At 36.7% G+C, this 22,880-nt stretch overlaps 2 non-coding genes across 2 annotated transcripts; one reads left to right on the forward strand and one right to left on the reverse strand.

Moving 5' to 3' along the window:
• Positions 1-7,361: 7,361 nt before the first annotated feature.
• On the reverse strand, positions 7,362-7,467 carry LOC120885964 (U6 spliceosomal RNA). The gene has a single exon (XR_005728752.2). It is a non-coding gene; the product is annotated as a U6 spliceosomal RNA (small nuclear RNA).
• Positions 7,468-22,557: 15,090 nt separating this feature from the next.
• Positions 22,558-22,664, forward strand: LOC120885993 (small nucleolar RNA SNORA67). Its single transcript, XR_005728777.1, has one exon. It is a non-coding gene; the product is annotated as a small nucleolar RNA SNORA67 (small nucleolar RNA).
• Positions 22,665-22,880: the final 216 nt, after the last annotated feature.

The following is a 22,880-nucleotide window of genomic DNA, read 5'->3' on the forward strand; positions in this document are numbered from 1 at the left end:
TGGATACATCCATATTCCTTTGTGTTAATGAGTGTCAAATATTTTAAGGTGGATGAGGATTTACACGGTACAAAAGAAAAATAAAATCCTGCAATTGATGATCTGTTCTTTACCTTTATGGTTTCTTATGCTTCTGTTATTTCTTTTAGCTCACAGATGATTAAATTCTCTCTGTGATCCTGAACAATTTATTTCTAACTCAACTTTGCATACTCCATGCAGCACAACAGAACACCTACTATCTTAACAGCTGAATGGGGGCTATGTACCTTGGGTGCTTTGGTTCAGTTCACTATGTCCAAAAAGGGAGATTTTCTTTTTTTCTAATTGCAGTTCTTAGCGCCATGTTTCTCACTTTGATTGGGTCATGACTCCAACCCTGTTAGAGAATACCATTCTAGGTCTAATCAGGAGATAGAAATCATACAATGATTTAAAAAGGAAAAGTATGATATAAAGAATTATTAAACTTTGATAAAAGAGTAAGACATAATAAAAGCTTAGTCTAACTTATATTTGAGAGTGACTTCCCTTTAAGGCTGGGGTTCAAAACTTATTGCAGCAGGTATAGTTGCAGTCATTGGGTGACAGAGAAATTTGCTGATTTGCATTGGGGGGAGTTGGTCTATAATCTCTGGACAAGAAGGAAACAACTTTTTAGTGACAGGTGGGGCACAGGTGAGCTGCGTCCAGTGGTTGGGCATGTGGATGTGCAGACAGGGTGGTAGCACCAGCGCAGGCTAGTGACAGTGTGAAAAGGACTCTGGGAGGGTGATCTCCAGGCCAGGCCAGTGCTTTTCCGTCAAGAGACTGTGCCTTCTGGGTACATGTCTGAGGCCAGGACAACCTGATACTCTCACACCAACATTCCTGACTGACCTTCCGTCCAAGAAACAGCAGGAGAGCTCCTTCCTTTTGGGATACTGTTAGATCGCCCTCTCTGAAGAAAGCACAATGGTCAGTGGCACATGCCTGGATCATCCCATCCACTCTGGAGGCTGAGGCAAGGCAGGAGGATTGAAAGTTCCAGGCCATTCTCCACAACTTAGTGAGACTCTGTCCCAAAACAAAAACAAAAACAAAAACAAAAACAAAAAACAAAAAAGCTCAGTTTAAAAGCTCTCTTGGATTTAGACTTCACTACCAAAAGAAAAAAAAAAGTGTGTGTGTGGGGGGGGGGAGAAAAGAAAAGTACACTGTACTTCTGTCAAAGAGAAGTGCATAAAGAAATCCATCTTTTAATTCAAGGCATGTACTGAAGGGAGAATTTGGAGCTGAGCAACAAATTGATAACAGATACTGGTTGTTTCCTGATTGGTGCTCATAGTAAATCTCAATAAACACTAGCTAAATCTTTTGTCCCAAGCTAACTGGTTGAGTTAGTAGACATTTGACTTAGAAGGAGCACTGAGTTGAAATCCAGGGGACATAGAGTCTTACTTTACTAGCATTGATTTTTGTAAACTTGAACATGTTTTCTAAGCCTTAGTTTTCTTATCTGTAAAATAAAGGAAATGGGTTAAAATATAGCCTCCAATGTCCATTTTAAGATGTAAAAATATTAAAATATGTTGTAATTTAATTAGCCCAGTTCTTCTGGTGTTGCTGTGATATGACATTGTGTTGATCATATCATTGAAGATCGTCTTGCAATGGATGAGGATGCTTCCAAGGACTCCCTTCCACAGACACAAAATACTAGAGAAGTTGTAGTCCTGTTACTTGTGGTTATGGAATGAGAAATTCACCCATCTTCTCTTTTTTGCATGACTTGTGCAGCAAAGCATAAGGATAGGAAATATTTTTCTTGTCATTGTCACTCAAATACTGGCTTTCTCTCTAGGGAGAGAGATTGAACAAACAGCAAAAGTCATTTTGAAGGGTTTCTTTCTCAACACTTTTATAAAAAAATAGCAAGTTAGTTAAATTCTATTCTCCTTCAGGTATGACTAAATGTTCCCTATGGATTCCAGCCCATTTTCTGATTAAAAGAATATCAAAGAGGTGAGCATATTTCTTGCTGTCTTATCAAGGCATCTAGCAATAAACTATTTGTGTTAAAGTGGGAAAAATTACACAGAGGGATAAATTTTTGATGCAAGAGAAGAATAAATTTGCAACTTGGTAGAAGAATTTAATATTCAAATGTTTGAAATTACAGTGCCAAATAGACCCTAAGGGACCAAATAAGGTATTTCTTCTTGGAAAGTAAATCAGTGATCTTCCATTCATATAAGCAAATCAATATTATAGGTGAAAATGGTTTTTCTTTGCCAGTTAATACATTTTCTTTCTCTTGCACTTATGTGAAATTGAATGATTTCCAAATATCTGATTGAATCATATTTTTTGAGCTGTCATCTTGCCAGATAACTTAAGAATACCAATATCTTTGATATGAGACGTATTAACATGACAGAACCAAATCCTTGGTCACCCTTGATAAATATTATATATGTATACATAATGCATTGAGGTAGCTTATTTTAAATATTAGTTGCAACGTGGAGAACATATAATTGCTCTTAGAGGAAAATATAGTTTTAACCTACCTCATTGTTGAAAAGTGTAATATAGAGTGACTTCTTCATTTTTCAACACAGTAGCTCCATAGGTTCCCAGTAGGACCTAATTTAGTGGTAATGTGGGTAATAATACCTATGTAAACTGCATAAGTTGAAAAAAAATGTGTAAGAATTCTTTTGGATTTTTCAATTGCCTGCTTGCACCAAAGCCTCCTAGAATGCTTTTATTAATGAGTAGGTAGGTTTATGAAACCATGAACAGAAAAGTTCATGACACCACCGGCCTCAGTGTATTATAGTTATGTTGGAATATAAAGAGACTCTCCCAGCCAGTAACAGTGAAGTCTGTTAGGACTGTTTTAAATTTGATTCGATCTGTAGTGAAACCAATCGGGGTGCAGTTGTCACTGTCCAGGACCATCTCCCTCTTGGTAACTTGTTTTTATTCTGTGTCAGGGTCATTTGCTCTTGCAAATGAGTATTTCTGGTCAGTAGGTGGCTCATGAAAATAAGAGAACCAAGGAGAAAATATTCAGTGTAATTAAGGAAACTCTTGATGTCATGTTAATACTCTCTTTAATTTTAATTTTCATTCATTCAAACCTACAAATGTTTATACATATTATAACACAATAGTATTTGCTTCTTTAGTTTTTACTTTTTGCAAAAAAACCCTAAGAACATTTTTTATTTTTTAAGTTAAGATGCACTCTAACATGTATGCTATCAATACTATTGATTTTCTTCATAGAACTTTTTTCCCCTCTTCATAGACAAGAAAAAAAAGCCATGATGTGAATTGTAATCAGTTTCAAGTTGGCAAAGTCAAGCGTGATGAATGTTGATTTTATGTACTTTAAACTCTGATGGGAGATAATTTGTACTATTGAGATACCGTTAGTTCTATCTTGGCATCAGAGTTGCTTCCTGTTGTAATTGTTGTTTTATCTTTTCCTCTCATGGCTACTCCACCAAGATACTCTGAAGTTCTTCATAAAAATGCCAACAAGATTTAGGTTTGAAGAGCTTTAAAAAGCACATTTACTTCTCCATAAGAACTTTACTTGCTTCCGGAAGGAGTATGTATTTTTAAACGGAAAAAAAAATCAGGGCACTTTTTGCAAAATGACATCAAAATTACCTCTCTATTTCTACCTGCAGTGAAATGGAGTTTACATAAAGAAATCTGATAGGAAATTGGAGCTTAGAGTATTTTTATAGAAATCTTTTTGGAAAAACTATTTCTCTTTTGTACAATAATTACATATAAAATTCTTGCTGAAAGACATTCAGCAAAATTAACATGTCCAATGCCCATGCTTTTGCTGGATAAAGTGACCCAGCCATAGATGTCGCCTTAAAAATGAGGGTTGTATGTATGTGCTCATGTGCACGTGTATGTACGTTAGGAAGAGAAGAGGAAGAGGAAGTCAGGGGGATCTACCCTTTATCCCCAGATGCTGGTGAATCAGACTCTTATCAAGGATAGATAACTGAAGGAACATCTTTTTCCTTTTGTCCCCTGAAATCCATTTATTTCAGCATTTCTAACCAATGCATTCTCCTTTTCTTCTGATGAGACAGTCCAAAAGGGCAACTTTCATAAAATTCTTGCTTGCTTCTAGGCTCCAGCTTTTTGTCTACTTTGGGGCTTATTACATACTGTTTCATGATTAATGGTAAATGCAGTATGGGACTACTGAGATGTGTTTTGGCTCAATGCCAGTTAATCTGAGGAGCCAATTGAGAAGTAGTTGTAGGAACCAGGTGATTTTTAAAAAATCTATCTATCTATCTATCTATCTATCTATCTATCTATCTATCTATCTATCTCTATTATTTTTGTGGCACTGGGGATCAAACCCAGGGTCTCACAAATGCTAGGCAAGCTCTCTATCCTTGAGCTGCAGCCCAGCCTTACTAGGTAGAAATTTAAATGCAGGATTTTCTTAGACCATCTGTGCTGCTATAACAAAATATTACTAATTGGGTGGGGGTTAGAAACAACAGAAATTTATTTTTTAGAGTTCTAGGGGCTGGGAAGTCCAAGATCGAGGAACCAGCAGATTTACTGTGTGGTGAAATCCTGCTATTTTGGTACATAGATGGCTTTTTTTTTTTTTTTTCTTACTGTGTCCTCAATGATGGAAAGGATAAAGGCACTCTCTGGGACTTGGTTTTTCCTTGCAGAACTGGGAATGGGACCCAAGAGCCTCATATGTGCTAAACAAGCATTCTGTCACTGAGCTATACCCCCAACCTCTTTCGTTTTATTTGGAGACAAGGTCTTGCTCTGTTGCCTAGGCTGGTCTCCACCTGGTGATCCTCTTGTCACAGACTCCCTAATAGCTGGTATGAACCACAGCGCTCACCTGGGACTTCTTTTATAGGGACACTAATCCCATTCATGAAGGCTCTGCTCTCATGACCTAATCACCTCCCGAAGGCCCCATCTCCTTGTATCTTCCCATTCGGTATTAGGTTTCCATATGTTAATTTGGGGGACACACACACACATTGAGATCATGTCAAGGGTTCATTCTGTTGACTATTCAGCACTCTCTTTTTATGTACACTGAAGTCTAGACCTTGGAAACCTCATGTAGCGGGAGTTAGAATTGTAAGGTGGATGCTTCTTGTCAGACAATTGAGGGATCACAGTCTGCTCAAAGCTCTTTGAGTTTAGACAGGCAAGTCAGAAGGACAAGAGAGAAGTCAGGCACAGCCATTCCAGGGGCACTTATAGTATAGAAGCAGGAAGAGAAGACCTTCCACTTGTGAGCAGCCTTGCTTGGGAGGGAGCAATAAACAGAGCCCAAAGGACAGTCTGTCCATGCTCAGGGACTTCTCCCAACTTCCCTAATTAGGTCAAATAATCCTCTTGTGTAACAGCAAGTGAGAGAAAGGGGGAACAGATGACTGGTAGAATCTTCCCTAATACTTAGCATAAAGTTAATGGTAGAAGTACTTATTTCATGAGCATTAGTAGGAACAAAGAAAAAGAAAGAAAAGGACTCCTTTTCAAAAGCAAAAGGTCTCCAATCTGGCTGACCACCACAAATAAATTGGGAGTTTTAACTAATAGTTTATTTAGAATTTGCATGTATTTTCTTCATCCTTTTGAATATTTTGGTATTGGGGATTTAACCCAGGGGTATTCTACCACTGAGTCACATCCACAGCCCTTTTTATATTTTATTTTATTTTTTTTATTTTGAGACAGGATCTCCCTCAGTTTAGCGCCTTGCTAAGTTGCTGAGTCGATCCTCCTGTCTCAGCCTCTGGAGTGCCACCGTGCCTGGCATGTGCCACCGTGCCTGGCTAACTGGGAGTTTTAAAAAAATTAAAAATTCTTGGACTTCACCAGAATCAGACTCAGATGTTCTAAGGTGGGGACTAAGAGCCTGTGTTTTTTTTTTTTTTTTTTTTTGAAAATCTGACCTCAAAATTCTGATTAGTTAGTTCTGGGAACATTTGATTTAACGCCCTGGGAACTCTTTTCCCAAACCTTTTTCAAGGGCTTCACAGGGCAGAACTATATTTTGTCTGCTGGGAGGAAATAGTTTGACCCACATGAGTTAAAAAAAAAAAAAAAAAGAAAAGAAAAGAAAAGAAGAAATCTGGTATAAGCATTAAAACCATAGAAAATGGTTAGTTAGCAACTTAGATTGACTTTTGAATAAGATGGTCTTAAATTGCTTGACAAATTGTGTTTGCAAATGTTGAAAACAACATCCAGATACATCATTGCCAATATTGTCCAAGCTAGTCGAAAAGGAACTTCAATTGTTATATAGTGGTCATGTTGGTGACTAGGAGGACTGGGGCTGGGAGCCCACAGCGTATGCACATCACTAGAGTCCTGGCAATCTTCCCAGTCATGCTGATGTCAGCGGGAGCCCAGGAATGGTTTTGTGGTTTCACTGAGCCATGCTTTCAGGAACCAGCTGTCAGGAGTATTTATCGTGCGAGGAAAGAATTAGGCATTTAAAATTCGTTTTTTTTTCCCCTTTGAGGAAGAGTGAAGTTTCTGATTTAAGTTTCATGGGTTATCACATTGATTTTTGTTTGTTTGTTTCCATTGGACTGAGGATAATATAACAATTAAGGGAGAAATAAGTCTCTGTACTGTAAGGGCTGCACAGGGTTCAGAGCCCAGGTTGTAGCCCCCACTGCAGCCTACCTGGGACCAGTCCTAGCGTAGCTGCTGATGGCTGCACCAAATGGGGTCATTTGGTCCAATAGAATGTACCATAATCTGGATTTGGCTTATTCATCTTTATGGCATTGCTTATCTTCTCCCTAGATCGCTGAATTTTTAATAAATTGGTAGTCAGATCTAGAGGCTTAATTTTCAGAAAAGACTTCTTCATACTACAACATTCTTCTTTTTAACTTTTTAAATTGGCTCATTATAATTATACATAGTAATGGGATTCTTTGTGATGTATTCTTACAAGCACCTACCGTAATTAGGTGCATTTCTTTCCCCAATACTACCCTTCACCAGTCTCCTTCCTTTATTCTTCAGCTTTTCTTTCCATTTTCATAAGATCCCTCTTTTCTTTTTTGTCCTTTTCCCCCCTCTAGCTTCTATGTATACTACCACATTCTTAAAAATTCAGACATAGCATTAGCTCCTAAACCCCAACTAATGTATTACAACTAATTTGTATGACCTAGTTCATAATTGGGCTCAGATGCACCATGAATTTAAGGGACAGTTTGGTAACAAAAAGAGAAATTCTTCTTACAAAATGGCATTTATTTGAAAGACTTAGTTTTGCTCAGAAGAATGATTTTCTTTTATGGCATCTTTTACCAATTTATTTATTTTTAAATCTGGATTGTTTTGCAAATTTGCATATAATTCTTGCACAGGGGCCATGCTAATCTCCCTATTGTTCCAGTTTTAGTATAAGTGCTGCCGAAGCTGTGGCATTTCCCATTTTCATCTTAAAATGGGAAAATATCACCTACCTTTTAAAGTGGATTTATGTTTAAATAAAATAGTGAACATAAAAACATTCACTATAGGGCTTGACTTAGAGTATGTTTTCAAATAGTATTAGCTTCCTTTGTTTCTTCTACATGTATTATTATTATTATTATTATATTATTATTATTATTTGGTACAGGGGATTGAACTCAGCATTGCTTAACCACTGAGCCACATCCCCAACACAATTTTTATATTTTATTTAGAGACAGAGTCTCGCTGAGTTGCTAAGTGTCTCACTAATTTTCTGAGTCTGGCTTTGAACTTGCAATCCTCCTGCCTCAGCCTCTCTAGTCACTGGAATTGTAGATATGAGCCACCATGCCCGGCTTTACATGTATCTTTGAACACCCTTTCAAGTCCAGCTCAATGTCAGATGTTGTATTGGGAGTTAAAAGAAGTTAAAAGAACTAGATTCTCAATAAATGTATTTTATTATTGAGCCGTAAATGTGGTTTATGCCCCAAAGAAACTTTGGTGCAATGGGAACACACACACACACACACACACACACACACACACACACAACCAAGTTGTGATGACAAAAAGGGCTGGAGGAGTTCTGCTGTCCATCACTATTGAGAATTTACATGATGGAGTCCTTGTAGAGGAGGTGAGACTAAAGCAATATGAGGAAAATATGCGAAACATTGGCACAAGTGCATTCATTCCAGGCCTGAGGAATATTATAGCAGGTGAAGGAGCAGAGAAATATAAGCAAGGGCATTTTCCTAATAAGCAGATTCATGTGACTGGTTAGAAAAGAAAGCTGCTGAAACAGAATCACGAAAGGCTGTTTGCAGACTGGAGTGAAATTGAGGATGGCCTTAGATGCCCTTTGAATTTTATCCTAGTCCACAGAATAATGGGTTATATGATAAAGTAAGTATGTAGGAAAGTGAATTTAGAGCATAATGGATTGGGAAGATGTAAGGACTGAAGAATATCAGTTGTAGAGTACTATTAAAATCCTGGAACCAGGGGAAAGAATCTTGGGTGACTTCTTGCTCATATGGATTTAGATCATGAGAATAATAGCACTAGACTGTAACACACAGTGTTTATCTGAGTTCTAATGTTTGAAGCATATTGGTTTGGAGTTCTCAAAATATATTTTTTTTCAAGTAAGTGATTACAGTCAAGATGGCTTATGGTACCAAGAATAAGTAGGATGCTGGGACTCCCAGAAGCCCTATGGATCCCTCCAATATGATGGTGCATGCTTTGCAGAAGAAGAAAGTTTTAATGTTAGATGGCTAGTGCTATCTGATTAGTAAAATGGGAGTAAGTATGCGTAAAACAAAACACACAGTATATACTAAATGCTTGATTTCTGCCAATTAGTACCCTCTGTGCCAAATATAGTGACCAGAGGAAGGGTCGGGTTTATACTACTGTCACAGTGGTGGCAAGATAAATGCCTAGGCTTACCATTAGTCTTTTATTTGTTCCCAGTGGGTCTTAGCTATTTTGTGTTTAACCTTGGAGAGTGCAAAGAGGATAGAGTGCATTGGAGAGGTGGAAACAGGATAAATGAAGTGCTGGTTGTTCTCATGGGCTCCTCTGTTTGACTCTCTCACCTAATAAGTGGTCACATCAGCTACTCTGGCTGAGGGAACGGGCATCCTATTATAAAAGTATGTCTGCATCTTTGCTTTTACAAGGTCTTTCCCCCTTGCAGGTAACAGCTATTCTGCAACACCTCCTTGTGATAAATTGAGACTGATTTTCCATCAGAGGGAACTCAGGTGAGAGATTAAGGGTTTTTATTATTATCATCAGGGGAGACAGAGAGGTTTAGTCCATTAGGCTGTGAGGCCCAGGCATTTTATAGCGACAGGATGTTCTGTATTTTTTTGAAATGTGAATCTCAACACCAAAATATAGTAGTTCTCACTGTTGTTGAAATTTAAAAACTTTCTGAGGCTTGTAAATGTTCATATAGAAACCACATACGGTTGCTTAAAACAAGTCTGTGACTGTAAATGTGTAGTTCTGGTTGCTAATTTTGCGCAGCCAGTTTGGTAAGAATGAGGGTCAGGCCGATGGATCATGATCTTCGAGACTGATTTTTATATTCTTCAGTAAATGAGTGACTAATGAGTGAAAGTGTCTGGGTTTTTTGTAGGTTTTACTCAGAAATAACAGTTTTCCCCTCAAGTGTTTCTCCATACTTTGAATTGACCTGAGCTGTGGAAAATAAAATTGAAATGGGCCCAACAAAGGAACTGCTTCTCTGAATGCAGAGAATCTTTTGCTGGCTTTGGACACTGGGTGGCAGACATGCTCTTGTTAAGATTTGGTGAGCATGTTTGAAGAGCAACTTGGCCCTGACAGGGATGATGAGCTCTCTTAATTAAAAAGTCAACCCCCGCCCCCACTCCAAAGGCCACACAGGATGTTCCCATCGAAATAGAAATCTATTTTGCCATCCGTGGGGAGCATGTTTTCACATTATTGATGGCTTGGCTGGTGAAACTCGTGAAGCCTTTCAATTCATTTCATAATGGAATGGGGTCACTAGGATCTTAACCTCCCATTCGTCAAAGGTGAGTATTGGGAGATAAGTGAAATCTGGATTTAAAATGCTGATGTCATGTTCAGTACTAAAAATATTTTCGTGAGACTCTTGTGATCCTAGAACAGGCTAATAGAGCAGACCATGAGTTATATTTTTCTCTCATGATTGTGGAGAGAGAAATGCTTCCTTGTACATTATAGAACCAAAGATTTAGGTTGATCCTGAGCAATCATCTAATGACGGGGATCTCTTCAAGGGAGATTCAACCTTGGCTGTGACTGAAACTCACCCAGTGCTTTCAAAAAGTCCAGGTGCCTGGATGCTGGATACAGTGTCCCTGGAGGTGAATCACATGCACAGGAGGTTTTCGTTGGAAAAGCTGCATAGGTGGATCTAGAGTGAAAGCTACATCCTTGAGTAATATTTGTAATTTCTTAAGCGTGCGCGCACGTACACACCACATACACACACACACACACACACACACACACACACACACACACACACCCCACATTTGTAGGATCAGTCTTAAGAGGGAAACAGCCCACAATGGTTGTTTAGGAGTACAGAAAGGTTCCAGATGTCCACAATCCATTTTTCTCTTCAGATTAGTAAGAATTTTGTCATTGTTTTTTTTTTAAATGTCTTTGAGGCTAAAGGGCATCATTCACTATCAGCTTTTAGCATTATAGTTCTGAGTTATTAAGTTCTAAAAAATGATCAATAAGTCACTGGGCATAAAGCACTGGGTGGATCAGTGTTGAGGAAAGTTTAAGATCTTGCTTCCTTTTGGGAAGAAAAGGACTAGGTCTGTGGAGGCACGGAAATTCAAGGGCCACCCAAAGTGTGGCAGAAAAAGGATTGAGATTCGTGGATTTGGATGTTCTTCAAGACAGATTTTATATGTTTCACAAAATTGTCATTTATTGCCCAGCCCCACAGTGTGGAAGAAGTGAGTGTGATGGTTTATTTCTTCCATGGGTAAAGATGGGAGAAGAGGAACCCAGTGTTGTCAACGGGGGTTGTAGTTTCTGAGGAATGGTGGAGACAAGACTGCTCTTCGTGGAGGTCTTAGAATTCAAGGCTGAGCTATGTCTCCAAGACACCCTAAAGGTAGATTAAAAAGTAAAAAGTATTGTCTGTTAGCCAAATGAACAAGAATATAATATATTTGATTATTATTTTCCTCTAGTTGATCTGTTATTTTAGTGTTATATAAGCATATCCTGAATAATCAGCCAATTTGAGTCAGTTGCATTCAAAATTGGTTCAGTGGCAAAAAAAGTTGCACTTTTTATTGGCATAAATATAACATAAAAATAAAGTACAAAAAGTTTTGATTGATCGTAGCTTTCACTTTCAGCATGGTTATGGCATAGTTACTCAAGTCTAGGATTTAAAACACCTGGGAAGGTAACACTGTAGTGTTCAGTTTAAAATGGTTTATATTTTTCTTACATAAATTTTACTCCAATTAAAACAAAAGATAAAAAACCAAAATGCAAAATCTCCTGCTCAGAGGAAAATTTCCTCTTTACTATCCTACTATCTGTCAATTCTAAATTAGCCATTTAACCCATTAGGTGTTTTTTTAAAAACAAATCCTTAGAGCTTTTTTTTTTTTTTAAATCTGTTATGTTCTTTAGTAATACACATTTTATTACACTCCAGGAAAGCAAATATAGAATTCAGAATAGATAATGAACTGTGTGCTAGTGACATTTGGTATTCACTGGCTGCCCATGTGGTTAATCAATCTCAGAAATATATGCTTTGAAAACCAATTTGCTTTTCCTTCCGATATTTACAGTAATCTTGTTCCAGTTCCTAATTAATGGGCATGTTTAACCATAATAAAACCAGTAGGGTCTAAGAGGAGAGCCTTTAACCAAAGCAGCTAAGCCAGCCTTAGGGTACCCCCAACTTCTAAATTTTGCATGTGGCATGGAAGGATTTGGTGTGGGGGAGATGAGCCTCAAGGCCTCTTGTATCACAGATTCTAATTTCTGTGAAACTAGAAATAAATATACACTTCCAAACTAGATTTAAAAAAATACATTGTTAGAGACCTCCATTTTTCTGAAGATAAATCTCATAAATATTCCTTTGGAATCTAGTCAAGTATTTATATATAACTTTAGCACAGAAATGGAAGTGTTGGCAACTATAAATATTTCTGACATTTTGTCTTTTTGGTGTTCCTTTTCAAAGTCACAGGAAGAACAGTCAAGCACTCCTGATTCTCTTGGAAAGAGCATTATCCAAAGCTGACTGGTTGCTGCAAGAGTGGCTGGGAGATGGTTTGAAAGAGTGGCTTCTGATTTTAGCAGGCTGAACCAAACTAAAGCAAAAAGTTTAAAGTTAGCAGGAAGTCGCTATTCTTATGTAATATGAACCATAGGCCAGAAAGACCCTCCTCTTTCAGAAGCCGTGTTTCGTGTGGTTTACTTTATTCAAGGAGAAAACAAATTTTTCTCGTTTCTGATTTTCAGTAACTAATCAGTTATAAATGAATTAGGAATGTGGGCATTTTACCTTTTTTCCCCACAACTGTTTGCTTGGCTTTCAGCCTCTTTTTGCTGAATGAAAGGTGCTTTCAATGATTAACTGACTGAAATATCACATTTGACAGAAAAAGTTGAGGTATTTGCACAGAGCTGCCATGGTTTTGCCTGATAAATGTGAACTGCTTTATCAGGTTCCCAAGAAATAATTTGCCCATATTGTAATGAAAATGACAATGGAGTATCTTGATGCTGTGTGAATGCACTGCTCGTTGTGAATTATCCAGGTAATTGGAACAATTATTTGCATTGTGTGGGCTTTAGTGATGAGGCCACAGGAACTTTGCAAAACAGAAATTGGCTAATATAATTTGGGAAGAAGGAAGGCTGATGATAAATAGTTATGAGGTCTCTCACTCTTAAATGCCTCATAAATCATACCACATTATGACCTGAAACTTAATTTGAGCTTGTTTGGAACAAAAAGAAGTTTCATATCTTTGACCTTATTTTTGTTAATTTCCTCTAGTTGCTATTGATATTATTTATATATGCCAAAAATTTCCTACTGATATGTTCTGTTTAACCTTTTTGTTGTTGTCCCATGAATTTTCTACTTATTATGATCCTGTTTTTCTTATAGCAGAATAAAAAGAAAAAATGCAATTATGCCTTTTAAATAATTTTCTATCAAAGTGGAAGAGTAAAATTCAGACCTAGAAGGTCATAGTTTTTCATGAAAAGTCAAAAGTCTTTTTTTGTGTGTGGAACTGAATAGTTCACATGCAACGGGTGCCTTTATCAAAAGAATCAACTTATATTACCATTATGAAACATTTTATAAATGGATACTATAAGTCATTTTGGTTTGAGAATTCTGTTTTAAACAGGAATTGAGCTTTCCCTAGATGGTTTGTGCTTTCCCCCCTTTCTTATTCTTTCATGTATTTGTCTGCTTAGTGAAAACTAATCATTCAAAAAAGAGCTTGGATTTATAATTTTTCCCTGTCCACTGCCTGGGCAGTAGGTAGCTGTCCAAGGTTCTGAAACACTCACTTCTTAGCGCACTGGGTCTGAATTTTGAGTGAACATGGGAATCTCTTAGGAATTTAAGAAATGAAGGAAATGATGCTTGGATCTCACCTCTAAAGATTATGGATTCATTGGTCTTTAAAAGGCTCCCTGGGAGATTGTAATGTGTGAACTAAGTTGAGAGCCACTGTGGCCATAGCTGTTTCTGTTATCAAATTTATTATCCTCTCTGTGCATAGTTCATTGTTTTTAAAATTTTCTTCCTTGGTGAAAATGATATGTTATTTCAAAAATAGTTATAGAACAAAGGGAAACAAGATTTTGTTTCATGATTTACACATAAATAGGAGTTTTGGGAGACCTGTGGTGTTTCTCTTAGAAACATTTTCCCTCTGCCTGGAAGTGTTTTTCAGATGTTTTAAAAGTAATTTTAGATGGTTTAGGAACCATATAATAATTAGAGAGGATCTAATTTTCTGCTCAAGTGTTACCAAAGACTTGAAGGAAATGGGAAGGGGAAAGAGTGATATTGTAATAAGAGATTCTTGGGTTCCATAATTTGGGAAAAACATTATGGGGTAGAGGGTATTAATAGTATTTGTCTCAAAACCTTGGGATATTATTCTAGTTTAACCATGCAAAGCCTTCAAAGGGAATATATAGTAGTGGAATAAAATTGTGGAACCAAGGAACATTGTTTGTTATGCTCTGGCTCTCGTCCTAGATTCTACTATACAATAACAGTCTACTTTAAGAGTCTACATTGAATCATATGGAGAATTTACTTCTACCCATCCTGAGGGCAGTTATGAGGCCTAGACCTAAAACAATAGTCTATTTTACTGTTGTCTTTTGGGATAATCTGTAATTTAAAAAAATACTCTTACTTGGATTCTTCTTTCCTTTGCCACTAGAGATACTGACATTAAATTGTGATAGCATGTGGCTTGGCCAACATTATTTTTAAAACCTAATAAGGTAGATTTTAGTGCATAGTGAGGGATAATCATCACTGGACTCTTCTGTTTTCTTCCTATGAAGTGTGCCCCTGAGTTTCGGATCTTTTAGCTCCAGTGGCAAGGGCCAGAGGCCTCCCTGTGATGATGAAGAGGACCAGAAGCTCTAGAAGGGGGAGTCATCTCCACGATCACCTCTTCTAAACACTTGGGATGAAACAGGTCTAAAGAGAGAGAACATGACCAAAGGAAATTAGAGAAGGAGATTTTTTTCCCCCAAAAAAATTAGGAATGGAGATTTGTTCCTGTGTTCCTTCTCCAGCTTTCATGGATCAAAGGATTACAAAGAAAGAGCATATCATTATCATATGATCTTAACTTATCGGAAATGTGCATCTAAGGACAGGGAGCAATTAGAGATAAATACTTGTCCTTAGGAGTACAATGATCTGTGAAAGTCAGGAAAATATCAAAGGCCTGGTCCCACTTCAATGGGTTTACTGGCTCAGTCCCTGCCTCTATCCCAGTCCTGTGGTCACAAGATGGACAGTTCAGTTTCTCAAGACTTTTATGAGTGCCTTTTATATACCTGTGACTACTCTTTACATTACCTGAGAAGTCATCCTAGCACATTGTAAGAGATCACTTAGTGCTAGATGTTCCTCCTCCTCCTACCTTACCTCCCCACCCAGCTCATAAGATAAGTGTTTTAATATTTGCACCAAAATACAGATGAAAATACTAGCAATAATATTAAGTAACATTTATTTATTAAACAACTATTATGTGTTATGCCTTCTTAGTACATTATTTGATTTTATTCTTGCATTAATACTCTGAGATGATTAGTATTATTATATATCTCATTTTATTTTTAAAGTTTTGAGACAGTGTCTGACAAAAACTGACCTCAAGGGCTGGGGTTGTGGCTCAGTGGTAGAGTGCTTGCCTAGTATGTCTGAGGCACTGGGTTCAATTTTCAGTATTGCATATAAATAAATAAAGGTCTATTGACAACTAAATAGTTTTTCATTGACAGCTAAATATATATATATTTATATATTTAGCTGTCAATGACAGATATATATATCTTATTTAGGCTGATTACATTCAAGTCATCTTTGTATCTTTGTTTATATATATACTGACCTCAAATTTGCCTCGTCCTCTGAGTTGCTGGGATTATAGGTGTGCAGTACCACTCCCTGCTTAATTTTTGTAAGTAAGATAGTTAAGTCTCAGGGAATTATTTGTCAAAACAACATACTATTAAGTGACAGATCTGGGATATTAACTCAGCTTCATTTACTTCATAGTGCTATAACACAATAAACTTAAAGTTGAGTGATTATGAATTTCTTTAGCAAGTCAATTCTTCATTTTATTAAATAAATTATCATTATTATGAAATGGATCTTTTTTCCTGCCTGCTTTCTGTCTCTCTTTTCCTTCTTAGTAAAATGAGTCCTCTTCTCTGAGGCAGGCCTCTGTTATCTAAAGCACAAATGAATTCACATCAGTGCATCAATGCAGCAGTTCTTAGCCTTGGCTGCAAAATTAGGAACATAAAGGCAGCTTTTGGAATTACCCACACAGAGCTCTACCCCATCCAATCAAAGCACAATTTGTGAGGATGAGTCTGGGATCTCAAAAATTTTAAGGGCTTCTCAAGTGATGCTAATGTGTAGCCAGAGCTGAGAACCACCATGTTAATGGCTTTAGAGGTCTCACATAAAATATATGGATGTGAACTGAGACTCTCAAACTCTAACTCCACAGGAAGACTTTGGGTGGAATTTTCTGTCTTTAGGAGAAGTATTTATAGGCCAAGGGAATGTGCAGGGGGTTGGGGAAGAGAGCCTTCCTCAACCCATACCAGTCAGAGGATTGGTCAGGGAGGAATGTGGTGGGAAAGATGGTGCTTGCTTTTAGCTCGTTTTTGCTCTATAATGAGATATAGAAGATCATTAGTATTCCCTGGCCAAGCAAGAAATGAAGCTTCCTGTGTTAAGGGACATATTTTTATTCAGCCGTGTCCTGTTAGATGGACACTAGGATTATGTTGCAAATATTGCATTTTTTGGTCTTTTTCTGCATATGTACATGTATACATGCATATGTACTTGTTGTAATAATAGAATCTGTTTGGTTCTCACCCTTTTCCATAGCCAAGGAGGTTACCAGAGACAATCAACTCCTTAAATGCTTGACACATGCGCTTGTTCTTTCATTTTGCTTTTACATCCATAACCAGCATCATCAATGAAATGTCACTCTGTGAGGGTCTGGTTGACTGTTGTGAAAAAGCATCTTCCATCAAGTGAGGATAAATATAAAATTAGGGATCAGACTGTGACCATTCATGTCTCCTACAGTGTGTTATTCTTGCTTCTGCCAACATTGCTGTAATAAGTCTTTAAATGTGCTTCTGCCAAACTTGAGCTGTGAGTACTATTTTGAAAATGTATCTACTTACCTAGTATTCATCTCTACTTCTGGTATACCCGCTTCATGAAGATGAGAATGTATTTTTCCTGTGCCTGGTTGTATCCCAAGAACCTAGCACAGTACTAGTGCATGGCAGGCACTCACACATTTCATGAATGATAAAGGTGGCACTGACTATAGAATTGGCTAGACTGGTCTTTATACAATTCAAGAATATCAGTTGCAAGTAAAATTGTTCAACTAGCCATCTCTTCTTTACTTAGCATACTACATTCAAGGCATCTTTGTTTACTCCTCTACAAAACTGCTCTCTCTCTTTTTTTTAATCTCTAAGAAAGTTTTTTTTCAACATGTTTCATTTTAATTGTTCATCTAGAAGTCAAACTTCATTACCATCCCCTTCCATCATTCAAGGTTTTGTGATCCTTCCATGTTTAATTCATGCAGATGTTTTGTAGGCTGTTATCAGTCAGGAGATGAAATCTAAAGTACAGGAATAAAAAATCCCTTAAAGAATATTACGACAGACTAGTAGTCACCATGATGTTCATATACCATGAAAGTAATTTCATACTTTATTCCTTATGCAGGTTTTTCAATGTTATCTTCATATTTGGATGAGATGTAAAAATAGGATTACTTTTTCTCTTTTCCTGCCCTCCTCAATCCTATGATTTTTTTCAATCTGTAAAGGATCTCATATTGAGGGAGACCCATGTATCACAGTACTTTACAGTTTGCCCATCTTTGTCTCTCACATTTTCTAAAATGATGAGTTGTTAGGTCATAAACCAAATCTCATGTGAAATAATCTATGTACTCTTCAGGGGATATGATTTCTTATTCTCTTGATTTTCTTGAATAAGGGCTTAATTAAAAAATAGGTATCACATTTTATTTCGAAGCTTTGACAGTAGAACTAGAGGAGCAATCTATCACTGAGGTTCTTTTCACTTTACAAACTGTTTTAATTAGGTTAAATTTTTTGCTAATTGTTTTATCCCAATACATGGTCAATGAAGAATGCTCACAGCTTGCTAATTGTACACCTAAGAATTGATTGCTTCACTTCTAATTAATAATAATAGCAAGGAAAATGGCTCAATAAGATTGTGATTGTTAATAGGATGCAAACTTTTCAGAGAGTAAACTAGTTATTTTGCAATACCATTCATTATTGAGTTAATCTTTATAAACAACTTTGTAATTCAATGAGCCCTGGGATGAAACCAGCAATCTCATTTGCTTTATGATGGTATTTGATGGGCTGTTGAATACAAAAGATCAATACATAATAGGATTCTACCTCAGGGTGGGGCCCTGACATTTATTTTGATCAAGATTTAATGCAGTTATACATCCTTCTTGTAAATGGCATTTATTAAATACCAGTTAAGGTTACCTAACTGTGATCCAGGTCAGAGTTTTAAAAATTGTTATATGACACTGGAAACTTCTAAGGAGTTTGTAAATGACTATTTTTGAAATCTCAAGTCATCCTATGGAGGGAAGTTATCTGAAGAGCTACAATCACTTGCTTGGTTTTCCTCATAAAATTATTTTTTTCTAAGTTCTGAAAATAAATACTGGTCGTAGTTGTATTTGATGCCACTGAAATGTTCACTTAAAAAAGGTTCAAATGGTACATTTTATGTTATGTATATTTTTTTCACAATAAAAACTAAATCAGGACAACAGCCATAGAAAATAATAGAGAATACTAATAAAGCCCAAACTGGTAAATGGGTGGCAAGACTAATCAGAAGAAGGGCTGAAAGAAAAACGTACAAAATGAAAAAGTAATAAATATAGGTACAACATAGATTTAAAAAATGATAATAAAACTTGTGTGGATTCTGATTTGAACACACCACCAGTGCCGTTATAGGCCATATCCACATGCTCCAGTGATTAGGACCTAGAGATCCTTGGAAGCAATTTTTAGCTTACTGCGGAAGCCAGGAGAAACAGAGACACATTCCTTTTTAGAATTGTGTGGGGAAAGTTAGAATCAAGAAGAATCAGCTTTTTAATGTGAGAAGACATTTTTGAAACAAGTGGAGGGACTGAAGACCAACTAATATTAAAAGCTATTAATGAATGAATTACCATTGTGCTGAATGTCGGGCAAGTCAATTTTTTAAAAAAAGTCTCACTTTAAAAAAAAATAAAAAGCTAACATTTAAGGAGAAATTTTAATAATGGCTAAATTTTGCTTTAAAATGATGCAGGAAAAAAAGTGGCTGCAGGTATTATAGAAGAACAGTGTAGGAAGGTTGGTAGCTGAAAGCTGGTAGTGATGACAGGGAGTTACTATGTTATTCTCTCTGTTTTTTTTACATTTATTTGAAACTTTCCAAAATAAATGTAGACAAAGTAAAATAAAGTAATAAAAAGCAATAAACAACTAAAATTTGAATATATCTATGCCTTTTGGGCACTGACCCCCCATGAAGACCAACAGAGACAGCATGTTCATATTCAGAATGTTAGCACTGATTTTATGCTTAAAATAAATTTTCTTTGCATGAAACTCCATGGGCAAACCTTTCAGAGTGCATTTTAAGGTAAAATATATTTACTCTCCACCAAATAGTTCCATTTCTATGATAATTCCTGACTTGTATATCGGTGAGAGATGGAAAAAGTTCTTGAGTGGAAGGGGCTCTTGAAAATTAGTTGCTAAATTTCGACATATAATTCTTCTGTGGAAACACAATGAATGGGACATCACACTTTACAACGTTGCGTAAAGTGCTTAGCTAATAGCACGATCTTAACCCTGATTAGGAAAGTAATTATGCTTTATTCTAACTTTTCCCATACAAATCCTAAAATAGAATGTGCCCCTGTTTCTCCTGGCTCTTGTGCTAGGCTGAATAATGGCCCCCAAAGATCCTAATCACTGGAGCATGTGGCTAAAAATATTCTGTAGATGTGTTGAAATTAAGAATCTTGAGACAGGGAGATTATTCTGGATTATGTAAGTGGGAATTATCTGAAGAAGGCAGAGGGAGTTTTTTTTTTTTTTAAATGGGAGAGAGGGTGATATGAAGATGTAGCTGAGAGACTTGACACAGAGTGTAGAAGAGGAGGTAATGATGGAAGAAGAAAGGAAATTGAAAGTGCTGCTCTTAAGACTTTGAAGGTGGAAAAATGGTCACCAGCCAAGCAACACATCCATAGAAGCTGCAGAAGGAAAGAAAATGGATTCTCATGTAGAGCCTCTTGAGAGAGTGTGGCCTTGCTAACCCCTTGAAACTGTTTTAGGACTTCGGACCTGCAGAACTGTAAGAGAATACAGTATTGTATTGTTCTAAGATGTTAAATTTGTGGGCAACTTCATAGCAGCCATTGGAATCTAATATGTCCCCCTAACTCTTATAAACATGACTGATTGGGAAAGGACCAGAGGGGTCTGGCCCATGGGTGTGCTTAAATAGTGTGCACTTCACAACTCTCGCAGTTGTGACCCACTGTTTTATAATGGAGTTCCCTTGATATGATATGTGGGTACTGGGGAGGGAAAACATTCTGCAATACTAAAATTAGTCTCAGATTTTTCGTGGGTCTGAGTTCTGGTCTGTGACCTTTGGGAAAGTTTCTTAGTCTTTCTTTTTACACCCTCATTTGATATAGGAAGGCTAGAGGACTGAAGTTGTCTAATGGCCCTTCCCTAGGTCAGACAATGCTCTGGCAAAGTAACTTTCCTTTAAGGAAGTACTTTGTTATTGAGAACATATTGCTCTGAGCTTATTTCAGAAGGATTACTTTCCCCTGGAAATATTTTAAAACTGGTTACTTTTTTCTCTGTGCCCCTCCTCATCCAGAGGAGGAAAGTATTTTTTTCTCTGATCTTCACTGAAAACATTTGGAGGAGTTCCTGGAGGTAAGACTCACAGAAGTCTTAGATTGGGGTTGCCACTAAAACTGAGTGGGCTATGGGGGACTTTTAATTCTCCAGCTGGTCCACACTCAGCCTCCAGAAAATTTTCAACTATTAGGTGTTCCTTCCGGTTTATGACATCAGTGGGTGAATTGGCATCCTTTGTGTTCATGTCTCTCTGGTTTTCAATGATTTGCCCTGTGATTTCAATTCAGTCCTAGATAGAAGAAGAGTTAATTGATTTTAAATATGTTAACTTTTGTTGGGGGAGCTATAGATGACTTCCAAGCTCTTTATACCCTGGAATTGAAACTGGAAGTCCAGAACATTGATATTTGTCAAATAACTTAATAACTTTGCATTCCTTACATGAATATCTCTTGGTCATTTATTTTTATTTTATTTATTTATTTATTTATTTTAGTACTTCTGGGTTCAATTTGCTAGTATTTAGCTAAGGACTTTCATCTTCATGATGCATATCACAGGTCACTAGCTCTTTTGTCTTTTTGGGTTTTGATAATCAAGTTGGGATACATTCTTTCCTCTGTTTTCTGAAAGGGCTTATGTAAGGTTGGCATTCTTTTTTCACCTTTGAAACAAGTCACCTTCAGAGGTCACCTCTGACACTCTTTATTCCTGTTTCTCCTTTCTTGCCTTCTTTGGGTGAATTCACTATTTTATTTTATGTATTGAGTTTTTTGTTATAAACAAATAATTTTTTCAGAGTGCTATATTCTAGAGATGATTGCAGTTTCTGAGTTATTGCAGTTTCTCTTCAAAAAAAAAACATCACCCCATCTCATGAAGAGTATAAGAACCTTGCAGAAGTCTTCTCCTCCTTGCCCCTCCCTATTCTTTTTGTTATTGTTGTCTTATATTTTACCTTAAGTATGCAATCATTTCTACAACTTCTGTTGAATCTTGAAGCAACCCATCTTTAAAAAAATTAAACACACACACACTTTGCTGGGATGGTTATGTCTTCTTGCAGATTGCTTTACATCTGGTATAATTCCTCTTCAGCCTGAAGAACTTCTTTTAGTATTCTTACAGTGAAAGTCTGTTGAAAACTCATTCTCTTTGCTGTTGTCACTCTGAAAATATATTTATTTTACTTGCTTTTTTTTTTAAAAGGATATTTTCTCTTGATATAGAATTTCAGCCTGAGTGGCTTTTTAAAAAAATTTGTGATTTAAAAAATATTGTTGCATTTTCTATGTCCTTCATTCTTTCAGGAAACAAGATGGTTATTTTTTATGCGGATTTTAACATGGATATACTGTGTCTATATTTTGAATTGTGTTTGAAAACAGAAAATCTGCTTTTAAAAATTGTGCTTTGTTTTTATTTTACTCCCAGCTCTTTGAATGGTGTGTTTGAATAAGTGTAATGTTTGTATTTATCCTGCTTGGGAATGATGATGTGTAAAAGGTCTATGACTGATTCCTTTGAATTCTGATTTTGGAGAATTTTCAACTAAAATCTCTTCAACTACATCTTCAAAGAGTCATTCTGCCCTGCACATATGGATAAGGACATTGATCACAATATTGTTTATTGCAGCTAAAATTTCAAAATATTGTTTTGTTAATCACTAAGGAATTTATTAAATTAAAAAAATCTGGAATTCTATTTTTGTAAAAATGAGTTAGATATATGTTAATAAAATAAGTTCTACTTTATGTTTAATTATAAAAGTAAAGTGTTTGGAAGAAGACCTGGAATGCCTAAGGTCTTTGGGAGACAGAGGATACTTGATTTGTTTTGCCTTCCTTTGGCTGCCTACAGGCATATTTAAGTCCCTCTGGATGGATCTTATCCTCAATTCACAGGCTGAATTTGCCATCTTTCTTGACATAGGCCAGAGGCATTGATGTGCAGCAAGTTTCTTTAGTCATCAACTATAACCTTCCCACCAATAGGGAAAACTATATCCACAGAATTGGTTGAGGTGGGCATTTTGGGTTTGGCTATTAACATAATGACAGAAAAGACAAGAGGACTCT

Source organism: Ictidomys tridecemlineatus, chromosome 1 (assembly GCF_052094955.1).
Source record: "Ictidomys tridecemlineatus isolate mIctTri1 chromosome 1, mIctTri1.hap1, whole genome shotgun sequence".
Classification (NCBI taxonomy): Eukaryota; Metazoa; Chordata; class Mammalia; order Rodentia; family Sciuridae; genus Ictidomys; species Ictidomys tridecemlineatus.